General features: G+C 42.2%; 1 protein-coding gene and 1 long non-coding RNA gene across 2 annotated transcripts in view; one reads left to right on the forward strand and one right to left on the reverse strand.

The window, feature by feature from the left end:
• Positions 1 to 710: 710 nt before the first annotated feature.
• The window catches only part of LOC139552091 (uncharacterized), a 65,577-nt gene continuing 53,079 nt past the window's right edge, over positions 711 to 13,208 (reverse strand). Inside the window, exons 2-3 of the long non-coding RNA XR_011670383.1 lie at positions 1,375 to 1,525; positions 711 to 1,220 (exon numbers count right to left, since the gene is read on the reverse strand). This is a non-coding gene — a long non-coding RNA (uncharacterized lncRNA). The remainder of the gene's footprint in view (positions 1,221 to 1,374; positions 1,526 to 13,208) is intronic.
• LOC139552090 (disabled homolog 2-interacting protein-like) overlaps positions 6,237 to 13,208 on the forward strand; it is a 222,111-nt gene continuing 215,139 nt past the window's right edge. The window contains exon 1 of the mRNA XM_071363495.1: positions 6,237 to 6,407. The gene's annotated coding sequence lies outside the window, so the exon portion shown is untranslated. The remainder of the gene's footprint in view (positions 6,408 to 13,208) is intronic.

Below are 13,208 nucleotides of genomic sequence, written 5' to 3' on the forward strand. Positions count from 1 at the left end.
AATTCTGCTCTCTGAGGTCTAGATCTCGCCCCCTCTGAGCCCGGGTTGCGCTGGAACACAACGGCATTCCCTCTGCACACACACACGCAGGGGGAAAGTGTGTATGTGTGAGGGAGAGAGTGACATTGTGTATGAGAGGGAAGGAGAGAGAGTGACCGAAGCATTTAGGGACGGTTCAAATTTTACTGGAGGGGGGCTGATCCAACTCGAAGCACCTGCACAATGTAATATTTTAACGTGAACATTGCAGCAAAAAGCGAACTCCTTCCTCCTCTACAAAATGTTGAGTTTTCCTGGGAAGCTGTGAAGCGCTGAGGAAGCTGTGAAGCGCTGGGGAAGCTGTGAAGCGCTGGGGAAGCTGTGAAGCCAGCTGTAGACTATTGTGTGATTGTATTTGAGTCTGTTATTAAATGTGAATGTTTACTGATTTTCATTAAATCATGTATGGCTACAAATATTGTATGGGCAGAATATTGTAGCCTAGGCCTATGTAAAGTCGTTCATATCCGCAGAATGTTTTATATACATTTGTTCATATGGATATATAAAGGCGGAATGCTAAAAACAGCCAATAGCCTTTCTAGTTTCTACAATGTATTTTCATTTTAAAGAATGTATTTTCATTTGATATCATTTTTCTACGCTATCCTTTCACACCAACCATTCACTATAAAACATTTATTTATCAATGGAAAAGCTTAGGAAAATACAAAAATCCTGGTGAGACAATAAGTAGGCCTGAAACATGTACTCCAAAAAATACCAAAAATAAGAATAGGCTACATGAATGCAGGGCCATAAAAACATGTTCAGGAAAAAATCCTCCAAGAATGTGTTTAGTGTTCTGGTCTCAAAAGGATTTTTGGAGTCATTGAAAGTATTGACATGGATGTGTCATGAATAAGTGTCGAAGAAGGCTAGGTGCTCATTTTTCTCAGATGCAACTTGAAACTGCAACTGTGTAGGCAACGCTCTTCAGGTAAGACTCCAGCCGTTCAGACTTCTGTTCTTCTGAACCAGTGACTTCAGATCCTTCTGTTGCTTGCGGTAGCGGGGTCTTTGCCATGGCGGTGGAACACCAACAAGTTGCTGCTCCCCGTTCTCATTTACCCTCTTTGCTGCTGTCATTGCAATGGCTCAATTTAACTTCCAAATGGTAGGGTTGGTAGCGATAAGATTCGCCATGTCTTGCAGGACAGCGTCATAGCAGTTCCATAATTCTGAGAAAGAGAAAAAAAAGAGACCATGTTATTGGCCTTGGGCATGCTCTCATCAATAATAAGATTAAGAGTAAGAAAGCCATTATTATGTTAATCGAGACATGCCTATTGGCTTTCTTCGAATACGTCCAACCTTCTCCCCAACCCATGTTACCTCAAAGTATGTCAGGAGCTCCTCCAGTTGATGTTCTGGACCCTGAAAGAACCGTGTATCCAGCATAACTTGGAGATAACCCCATCAGTGAGCGCTACAGTATGTGACCTCTGCACCTCTCTGTAGGTGTAGCCGTCATGCGCCAGGATATCTTTGGGAAGCACAGAGACGATAAATTCAGTTAGGGATGTCGCCAGGACCTTGGATAAGTGAGTGCCACTGGAAAGTTGGTGGACTATCATTGCCTTCTCATATTTTAGGCCTACAATCTGTATGTCCACTCTTTTCATTGGCCTATGCTATTGGTTGCATTTAAGACCTGGGTCGTTCATTTTATTGATCTCAGTATGTCAATGTCAGTGTATCTTGTCATTTTGTAATTTGTGTGGTATTAAATTTTTTTATTGTAATGTCTCCAGTCATGTAAAATGATGTAGAATTGCAGGAAATTATTTTAGAAAAGGCATTGACGATTTGCGGTTCCCTGTCAGCCCCTGGTCTTCAGGGCTGAGCCCCTGGTTATGAAACTCTGGTGACGTCCCTGTTGCTTGTTCTGACCTCCTCTAAGAATAATGAATGCTGAGGGTAGCAGTGCAAAATCTTTTCAAGCAGAATATTTGGATTATTAACATATGAAGGACTTGTAATTAGTTTTCTGGACAATCAAAGTCATCCATCCAACCCATTTATTCAGATCTGGCTGTTCAAATTTCATTAGTCATGTGACCGAGTCTTTTTAAATTAAAACGTCCAAATGTCAGCCTTTTACCAGATATTTGTTTTTGCATGGAATATTCTATTTTCATAAGTGATCAAAATGTGGAATGCTATAGATACTATTCTGACCATAGGAACACATTTACTTCAGGCCATTCAAAGAACAGCTATGTATGATTTAATGAAGAGTGAAAAACACACACAACATTGTTTCAAATTCTTTAATAAAAGACTTGTAAACAGAAACCGGAAATAGGCTATACAGCTGGCATCACCGTTTCCCCGCCAAATAGGTCTACAAGGGAAATCTACATATTATATCTCGACGACGTTGAGTGTGCAAAGGGTTCTATGCGCTGTGTAGTAACTTCCACAAAAGGTTTACCTCTACAAAAAAACACATAAGCGATCAAGGTTTCATAAAAAAATGCACCCCCCTCCCCAACGTTAAAATATTTTCACCTGACCCTTCCCTTAAACTGTAAACAAAAATTGCACACCCTCCTCCCTCATAGACTTAACTCAAAATAATTTTTACAACTACAAATAACAATAACTGTAGAGACACTGTGTTTCTAAAAGTGGATATCGACTTTTCCACTTTAGCATTCTTATGTTGCACAGTCAACGCCATGCAGAGCTAAGGGCCAGAACGTTGAGGGATCGCCGACCACCAAGGACAAGCTCACTCTCCCTGCCTGTTACATTAGGCCTACATTACAATCAGAGCCGGCATCAGACAATGATCAGCTAGCCATATTTATAATTATATAAAATACAGTGCCTTGCAAAAGTATTCATCCCCCTTGGCGTTGTCCCTATTTTGTTGCATTACAACCTGTAACTTAAATTATTTTATTTGGATTTCATGTAATGGACATACACAAAATAGTCCAAATTGGTGAAGTGAAATGAAAAAACAATTACTTGTTTCTAAAAAATAAAAATAAATGGAAAATGGAAAAGTGGTGCGTGCATATGTATTCCACCCCCTTTGCTATGAAGCCCCTAAATAAGATCTGGTGCAATCAATTACCTTCACAAGTCACATAATTAGTTAAATAAAGTCCACCTGTGTACAACCTAAGTGTCACATGATCTGTCATATGATCTCAGTATATATTCACCTGTTCTGAAAGGCCCCAGAGTCTGCAACACCACTGAGCAAGGGGCACCACCAAGCAAGCGGCACCATGAAGACCAAGGAGCTATCCAAACAGGTCAAGGACAAAGTTGTGGAGAAGTACAGATCAGGGTTGGGTTATAAAAAAATATCAGAAACTTTGAACATCCCACGGAGCACCATTACATCCATTATTTAAACATTGTATGAATACGGCACCACAACAAACTGGCCAAGAGAGGGCCGCCCACCAAAACTCACGGACCAGGCAAGGAGGGCATTAATCAGAGAGGCAACAAAGAGACCAAAGATAACCCTGAAGGAGCTGCAAAGCTCCACAGCGGAGATTGGAGAATCTGTCCATAGGACCACTTTAAGCCGTACACTCCACAGAGCTGAGCTTTATGGAAGAGTGGGCAGAAAAAAAGCCATTGCTGCTTAACCTCTGTAGGGTACGTGAGACGGTAGCGTCCCACCTCGTCAACAGCCAGTGAAACTGCAGGGCACCAAATTCAAAACAACAGAAATTCCGTAATTAAAATTCCTCAAACATACATGTATTTTACACCATTTTAAAGATACACTTGTTGTAAATCCAGCCACAGTGTCCGATTTCAAAAAGGCTTTACGACGAAAGCAAACCAAACGATTATGTTAGGTAAGCGCTTATTCACAGATTAACACAGCCATTTTTCCAGCCAAAGAGAGGATTCACAAAAAGCAGAAATATAGATAAAAATAATCACTGACCTTTGATGATCTTCATCAGATGACACTCGTAGGACTTCATGTTACACAATACATGTATGTTTTGTTCGGTAAAGTTCATATTTATATCCAACAATCTTAGTTTACATTGGCGCCTTACGTTCAGAAGTTCCAAAACATCCTTTGATTTTGCAGAGAGCCACATCAATTTACAGGAATACTCATAATAAACATTGCTAAAAGATACAACTGTTTTGCATGGAATTTTAGATGCACTTCTCCTTAATGCAACCGCTGTGTCAGATTTCAAAAAAGCTTTACGAAAAAAGCTAATAATGCAATAATCTGAGTCAGCGCTCAGAGCCCAATCAAGACACAAATATATCCGTCATATTATGCAGTCAACAGAAGTCAGAAGTAACATTATAAACATTCACTTACCTTTGATGATCTTCATCAGAATGCACTCCCAGGAATCCCAGTTCCACAATAAATGTTTGTTTTGTTCGATAATGTCCATCATTTATGTCCAAATTCCTCCTTGTTGTTCTAGTGTTCAGTACACTTTCCAAACTCACGACGCGCGGGCAGGTCCAGCGGAAAGTACGGACGAAAAGTTAAAAAAGTTATATTACAGTCCGTAAAAACATGACAAACGAAGTATTGAATCAATCTTTAGGATGTTTTTAACATAATTCTTCAATAATGTTTCAACCGGAGTATTCCATTGTCTTCAGTAGTGCGATGGAACAGAGCTTGCTCTCATGTGAACGCGCATGGTCAGGGCATGTTCAGGTCATGATAGACCTGACTCACTCCTCTCTCCTTCGGCCCCACTTCACAGTAGAAGCATCAGACAAGGTTCTAACGACTGTTGACATCTAGTGAAGCCTTAGGAAGTGCAACATTACCAATATCCCACTGTATCTTCAATAGGAGCTGAGTTGAAAATGGACCAACCTCAGATTTCCCACTTCCTGGTTGGATTTTTTCTCAGGTTTTTGCCTGCCATATGAGTTCTGTTATACTCACAGACATCATTCAAACAGTTTTAGACACTTCAGAGTGTTTTCTATCCAAATCTACTAATAATATGCATATTCTAGCTTTTATGGCTTTGTAGCAGGCCATTTACTCTGGGCATGCTTTTCATCCGGACGTGAAAATACTGCCCCCTACCCCAAAGAAGTTAAGGGAATGGTTTCTTAGAAACATTCCAATGAAAACGTTAGTTAACGACCTAACGAGACACATAAGGGAACGTTCTTTAAAGTTGTGCGAACATTTGTTTTTACCTGGGAGACATTTGAAGCAGCCTAATCAGATTAAAATATTGTGACTGACTGTGTTTATGATCCATATTTAGGCTGTATTGAAGCATTCGGTTCTAAGTACGTGAGGAATAGCCGCTCCGATTGGAGAAGAGGCAGAGCGCGTGTTAAGCTTTCCTGAACAACTGGGCCTGCCGGTTGCGTATGTGGCCACATTGTTATAGGACGACTTGGGAGAATGATGATCTGCAGCAGACAGCGCATCTCGGTATCAGAAGTAAAAATACAGCCAGACTGGCCTGCTACTGTACCTTTTCTAGACGTTTGTACTCATTTGAAAGCAATAATGCCATTATTCATTGCATTGTGGTGTTGTAGGCTAGTCTACGTAGAATAATTGTATATTCCTTGAACAAGATAAACAGGGGTGCTTTTTTTGAGCTGCATGTCTCATGTCTTCGCTGTTCTTTCATCAGCTATTCCTATTTGTTCTTGTGGATTCATGTTGAAAATCGATGGCGCTTTGAATGCTTTTTATGTGTGGTATGATTGCTTGTTAGCCTATTGCAGATCTGGACAAGCGATCCACCTTCCACTATTGTCACTATGAATGGTGGATAGTGGGCAGGATAGACTAGTAGACTATATCGACCTGTGGTATAGTAAAAGTTAGCACGTGGAAAATCGTAGTGCATAAGGGAAGTACCAACACACCTTGACATAGGGGAGGAGCACGCAAGCAGATGAGGACATTTGGCATTACATATTAAAACCTGCAAATGAGTGAATGTAAAGCAGAGAAAAAAATGCACTACCCTCGCCTGTGCTCAAAACAAAACGCAAAGTTTGACAACCATCCCGTATTTGGGACTAAATTTTGAACCGTCCCTTAGTTCCAAGGCTTGAAAATGGGAAAGCAAGCAAGAGGGGATGAGGCAGGGAAAGAAAAGTGTTTGTGTGTGTGTGTGTGAGAGAGAGAGAGAGAGAGAGACAGAGAGAGAGATGCACACACACTCTCACACACTCCCTCAGACCACTGCAGCTGAGTGAGTGGAGTGGAGCGAAGCAGAGGCAGAAGCAGAGTGATAGAGAGAGAGGGGGAGAAGGGAGGGGAAATCGTTCCTTGTTACTACTTGTTGCTCTTGCCTTTCCGTGCGGAGCGTTGAGGATGATATTCCCTGTGTTTTCCTGGCTGGAGTGGGAGCTTGTCTGAGGTAAGAACCTCGCAGCTTCTACCATTTACTGCTGCTGTTTCTCAGGGTGAGAGGGAAGGAGAGGAGGAGACAGGAGGTAAAACGGGGGTAGTATTTCAAACCAGAGTTTGAGGGGGTTTCTGTGGGAATGCTGGCTTTGTGGAGCGGGGGAAGAGAGGGAGGTGTGGAGGGAAGTGTTTCACGTGCCAGAGAGAACAGAGCTACACTCCTCTGAGTAAAGTGGAAGACAGAGAGCCCTCACTGAATGAACAGACTGGCCCCTCTGTAAGAAAAGACAGAGTGAAAAAACTGAGGGAGAAAAAGACTGAAAGACACAAAGGGTCCGTTACATGTGTTTAACAACTCTGTTGTTAAAACAGGAGCAGTGAAACACTTTCAAACGGACAGTGGAAATTCTAGCACAGCTCTCTTTCTCTTTCTTGACTACTGTATGCTGTGTTTCTCCATGCTTTCTCGAGTCTCCAGTTCTCTAATTATTAATGTGGCTCTCTCTCGCTGGTGTGTTGTTCTGGATATCTCCAGTTCTCTGATTAACGTTGCTCTCTCTCTGGTGTGTGTTTCTGGGTAGCTCTGTGTGGTTCAAGACGGCTCCCTGTTTATAATCTGGAGTGTGGAGTCACATTTCAAGACAGTGCAGCGAGGAGGAGAGGGTGGTAGTTAACTACTTTAGCAGTCTCATTCCCACATGTATCAAGTCTGCAGGATTACTGTGTCTACTGCCTGCCTACAACCAGAGGCTGTTTCCTTGACTACTGTAGATAACTCATATAATCATACACGCTGCCGTTACTATTTTATTATTATTTATCTTGCTGCCTAGTCCCTTTACCCTCGAGTACATGTACATATCTACCGCAACTACCACCGTATCCCTGCACGTTGATATGGTACGGATGCTGACCGTATGTCACTTACAATCTTGTGTGTTTTATTTCCTGCTCGCTTTTATTTTTGGTCTGACCTAGTGTTGAAAGTTGTATTTTCCATTTCGCACCTTTGATATTGAACACGGCATTGTTGAGGAAGAGCCTTTAAGTAAGCATTTCGCTGTGCGGTTTGCACCTGTGGTATTCTGCTCATGTGACAAATAAACGACCAACTCATTTTAGCATGTAGCACTAACTAATTGTAGCATTTAGCTCATCATCATGTCTCTCTTTACAACTGTTAATACTGTGTGTTACAACACCTCAACCCAAAAACTAGACCGTCAACCCAACCAGCATGAACGTACTGCAATCTCAGTAATGACAGTATTTCTGATTGACATAAATATAATTTTGGTGTTTAGCATGTCATTCACAGCAAATGCAAGCACTCTTGTGACTTTCACAGCTTTTGACATTTAGCATAAGTAGCCTATTTACATCGAAAGTAATTCAAGGCTTTATATCATGTGTTGTATACCATTTGAGGACTTATCAAGCCTTCATACTGTATCATGTGGCATGGATTTTAGCCGCCCTAGTCTAGTTGTCATGGTGATATATTCTGTCCATTTCGGTCCTTGTCTAGTGTACTCTAGTTATTGTTGTGATACCGTATGTTCTCCTCGACCCTGTCTCTTGGTCAGCGCTGGCCAGGGCCGGGCGGTTGGTTGTTATTGTTGCCCTATTAATAGTGTGGGCTGGGCCGGCAGGCAGGCAGCTGAGAGGGGAGAAGCCCGGAAGGGAAGGGAAGGAAGTGGTCTTGGAGCGGCCAGCCAGACGGAGAAGAGGGATTACTAGGACCACCGAGCGGGAATTATGGAATTACAGAACAGCGTTCCCGAGGTGATGGGAATCAGTGACGTGAACGGGACCGTAGCAGAACATCTGATGTGGATCTGGCGTTACTCCTAGTGAGGTGGACCTGAACTCTACAGAACACAGAGACTGGAGAGAGATATGGTCTGATACACTATATCCTCTGGAGAAATACTCAGCATGGTTGCAAGCTGGAAGGAGCTACAGCAGAGGAATCAGACTCAAATCGTCTTAACTTCGACATTCAGATTTCTATTAGCTGCTGTTTACCCAGGTGTCACATCAAAGCCAATCAAGCTTTACTTGAAGTGCATTTAAAGGATCTCAAGAACCACCGTTTTGCTCTTTAAAATCGAAACAGTCAAAGAAAATATGAATAAAGACTGCTCATCGCTGTCACAGATGTAGCGTACTACTCTCAACAACCTGTCTGTCCTTGCTTTTGTTCCATAGCTGACTTGGAGGCGATAAACTCTTAAGTGGTCTGACAGTGAAAGCGACAGATAAAGAATGGCTGATTGAGTCGTCTGATAATCTGCTTCAGTGTTTGTCTAAGGAGATGAGATGTAGCCACATAGCTCTCCCTATCTCTTCCTTCTCTTTCGTTCCACTTTCCATTCATCCCCCTCTTCTCTCGCTCCCTCATCCCCCTCTTGATAGGTACCTAAGGAATGTCAGATTAACTACCTGTTGCCTGAGGATAGTGGAATCTACAATCTGGTGTTTGAACTTGTCTGGTAACCCTTGTTTTATGGTCTGTCTTACCTCCATGCCAGTAGACCATTACGACTTACCATTGGTGAACATTATCAACATCGTGTAATGGATTTACACGTCAGATGTTTTATTGTATATAACGCACATAGATCTTACAGTATGTAGAGTAGTGAATCAAGAGTCCTTTTTAACTTCCTCCTTCCTTTCCCAGAATTCACTGCTGTGTTGATTGCGTGGTCTGTGACTTGGTGTGTATGTGTAGAGACATGTCAGGTGTGCTGCAGCCAGCTGCACCATTGCGAAACTGTGTGTCTCTTGCAATTTTCTCTTGCTCCACGCTTTGTCTTGAACGTACTTGTTCAGGACATTGTGTGATGACGCATGAGACATTTTAGATTCGATTTCTATCTAAATATGGATAGAGTTTATTATCCATGAGACAAACATGTTAACTTTTCCCTAGAGGATCAGTAAGGATATAGAAAGCTATTGTGGGGGGGTGGTTAGAATGTTGATATAATAGTGTTGGTTATGAAGGTACACACATTTGTGCTGATGTCCAGTGGAAAATCACAACCTATGGCTGTTCACACTCAAAAATTAGGTTCCTCAAGGGTCCTTTGGGAAGGGTGATGATTCTATGGAACCATAATGACTCAAAGAACCCTCTGAGCTCTTCAACGGTTCTTTACAGTTCACAAAAGGGTTCTTTGCTCATTTAGTGATCATTAAAATGTAGGGAAGGTGGCTCATTTTAATATTTGGGAGGTTGCACACAGCTCTTTCTGTTTAACCTTGAATGAGAGCGTCAATCCAGTTTATTTAATGTGTAGTGTTACGCTTGTAACTTGTCAATTAACACAATAATAACATTTTTGACAATATAATATGGCTGACCTGAATAAAACAATCTGTATGGTTCCTCAAAAGGATCTACCAAGAGTGTTTCAGATTGGGAAAGGTTCTTTATCTGAACCATTCTGCATAAAGGTTCTATAAAGAACCATTAAAAAGGGTTGCAACCATAGCGGAACCTGTTTTTGGTGCTATATAGAGCCTTAGGAAAGGGTTCTTTATAGCACTGTACAGGTTCCTTTTAGAACCTTCAAAACAGGGTTCTATATAGCACCAAAAAGGGTGCTGCTATGGTTACAAGCCAAATAACCCCTGTCTGGCATTATTTAGAACCATTATTTTTTAGTGTGTTGGGTGGACATTAAAAGCTCAGAGTTTTATAGACAGGCTTCCATTTGGGCTGTGTGAATGGGGGCCCTCCCTCCCTCTCCCTCTCTGCCCTTTGACCTGGCCCACTCAACAAAAGGTGTAATTGCTGCTGGTCGTAAACCACCGTGGAACAGAAAGAGAGAGGAGAGTGATATACTGTATGTCAAAATCAAATCAAATTTGTAGCAGATGTTATTGTGGGTGTAACAAAATGCTTGTGTTCCTAGCTCCAACAGTGCAGTAGTATCTAACAATTCACAACAATACACACAGATCTAAAAGTAAAAGAATGCAATCAAGAAATATATAAATATTAGATTGAGCAATGTCGGAGTGGCATTGACTAAAATACAGTAGAATAGAATACAGTATATACATATGAGATGAGTAAAGCAGTATGTAAACATTATTAAAGTGACTAGTGTTCCATTATTAAAGTGGCCAGTGATTCCAAGTCTATGTATACAGGGCAGCATTCTCTAATGTAAAGGGTTGTGCAACCGGGTGGAAGCCGGCTAGTGATGGCTATTTAACAGTCTGATGGCCTTGAGATAGAAGTTGTTTTTCAGTATCTTGGTTCCAGCTTTGATGCACCTGTACTGACCTTGCCTTCTGGATGGCCTTCCTGTGACATCGGGTGTTGTAGGTTTCCTGGAGGGCAGGTAGTTTGCCCCTGGTGATGCCACCCTCTGGAGAGCCCTGTGGTTGCGGGCGGTGCAGTTGCCGTACCACGCAGTAATACAGCCCGACAGGATGCTCTCAATGCTCTCAGGATGCTCTCAAAAGTTTGTGAGGGTTTTAGGGGCCAAGACAAATGTATTAATCGTCCTATTGCGCCTTCACCACACTATCTGTGTGCGTGGACCATTTCAGTTTGTCAGTGATGTGTATGCTGAGGAACTTGAAGCTTTCCACCTTCTCCACTGCAGTCCCGTCGATGTCGATAGGTGCAAGCTCCATCTGCTGTTTCCTGAAGTCCAAAATCAGCTCCTTTGTTTTGTTGACGTTGAGTGAGAGGTTGTTTTCCTGGCACCACTCTCCGCGTGCCCTCACCTCCTCCCTGTAGGTTGTCTTGTCAATGTTGGTAATCAAGCCTACTACTGTTGTGTCATCTGCAAACTTGATGATCGAGTTGAAGGCGTGCTGGCCACGCAGTCATGGGTGAACAGGTAGTACAGGAGAGAGCTGAGCATGCACCCTTGTGGGGCGCCTGTGTTGAGGATCAGTGAAGTGGAGGTGTTGTTTCCTACCTTCACCACCTGGGGGCGCCCCGTCAGGAAGTCCAGGACACAGTTGCACAGGGCCGGGTTCAGACCCAGGGTTGTGAAGGTACACACTGTGGTGTTGAATGCTGAGCTATAGTTAATGAACAGCATTCTGTTCATTGACTATAGTGTGCAGTGTGATGGCGATTGCATGGTCTGTGTATCTATTGGGGCGGTAAGCAAATTGAAGTGGGTCTAGGGTGTCAGGTAAGGTAGAGGTGATATGATATGATCCTTAACTAGCCTCTCAAAGCACTTCATGATGACAGAAGTGAGTGCTACGTGGGCGATAGTCATTTAGTTCAGTTACCTTTGCTTTCTTTGGTACAGGAACAATGGTGGACAACTTGAAGCAAGTGGGGACAGCAGACTGGGATAGGAAGAGATTGAACATGTCTGTAAACATTCCAGACAGCTGGTCTGCGCATGCTTTGAGGACGTGGCTAGGGATGCTGTCTGGGCCGACAGCCTTGCAAGGGTTAACACGCTTAAACATCTTGCTCACATCGGCCACAGAGAAGGAGAGCCCACCAGTCCTTGGTAGCAGGCCACGTAGGGGGCACTGTGTTATCCTCAAAGCGGACTATGAAGGTGTTTAGCTTGTCCGGAAGCAAGACATCCATGTCCGCGACGTGGCTGGTTTTCCCTTTGTAGTCAGTGGTTGTCTGTAGACCCTCCCATATGTATCCTGTCTGAGCCGTTTGAATTGTGACTCCACTTTGTCTCTGTACTGACGTTTTGACTGTTTGATTGCCTTACGGAGGGTCCCTGCAGCATACGCTCAAACCGGTTTGATTAGAATGCTCATTTAGAACGTTCTGTTTCGATTGAAGCAACAGTCAGTATTTAAGCTGGCCACACAGTTTTTTCACAGAAACATTTTGCACAAACACAGTCCTTACAAAGTTATATCCTGAATGTGACCAGTTTATTTTTGGACGCAGTGTTCAGACATTCACAGAAGTAGTGACAGCATAACACAATCATCCAAACCGGAAAATGTGGGCTACATTAGTCCTAGCGTTAACTGAGGAAAGATTGATGTAACACATGTGGTCATATTTAGAAAATTCTCGGCTGTCAGAAACCACAACATGAATTAGCTAATAGCAATTACTATTTATAATTCATCACATCACGGGTTTCCTCTCCATTGATTAAAATAATTGAGTAAAACACTTTCTAGAAATTGAAAGTAATCCGACGATGGGTAGTTTGTGCACGCCGTCATGTGTGTTTTTTCGTGTCAACCAAAGATAATAAGAGGAGACAAGATGAGTTTGGTCTGTTTGCAGTATGCATGTTGAAGGGGGTTGTGTCATCTACAATCATTCACTTCCAGAAGTTTACCCCTCACCTCATTATAACATCTTTGGTCTGACAGACATTTACCTGACACCCAGAATGAATTATATAATGTCAACTAACATGGTGCCAAGCATAGCTGCCAAATAGCTTAGCATTAGCTCATTATAATCAGTACAACCTTCAAAAAAGTATTTTACACACATCATAGGTGTCCATTACAATCTATGCAATAATTGGAATGCATTATTTGTTACCAGTACTTTAAAAGATGTGAATAAAACTGTAAATACTTTATGTTCCATACATACATACATACATACATACATACATACATACATACATACATACATACATACATACATACATACATACATACATACATACATACTGTATGCTACAGTAGAAACGACAACATGATATACAGAAATAAGACATTTACTTTGATAGGAACGCACACATGTCCAAAGTCATTATTTGTACGGAAAACAACAAGGAAGGCAATGTGAGCTCTAGAAAATGTGCCAATTCGTGCAAGACTGCGC

This window comes from Salvelinus alpinus, chromosome 24 (genome assembly GCF_045679555.1).
Source record: "Salvelinus alpinus chromosome 24, SLU_Salpinus.1, whole genome shotgun sequence".
NCBI lineage: Eukaryota > Metazoa > Chordata > Actinopteri > Salmoniformes > Salmonidae > Salvelinus > Salvelinus alpinus.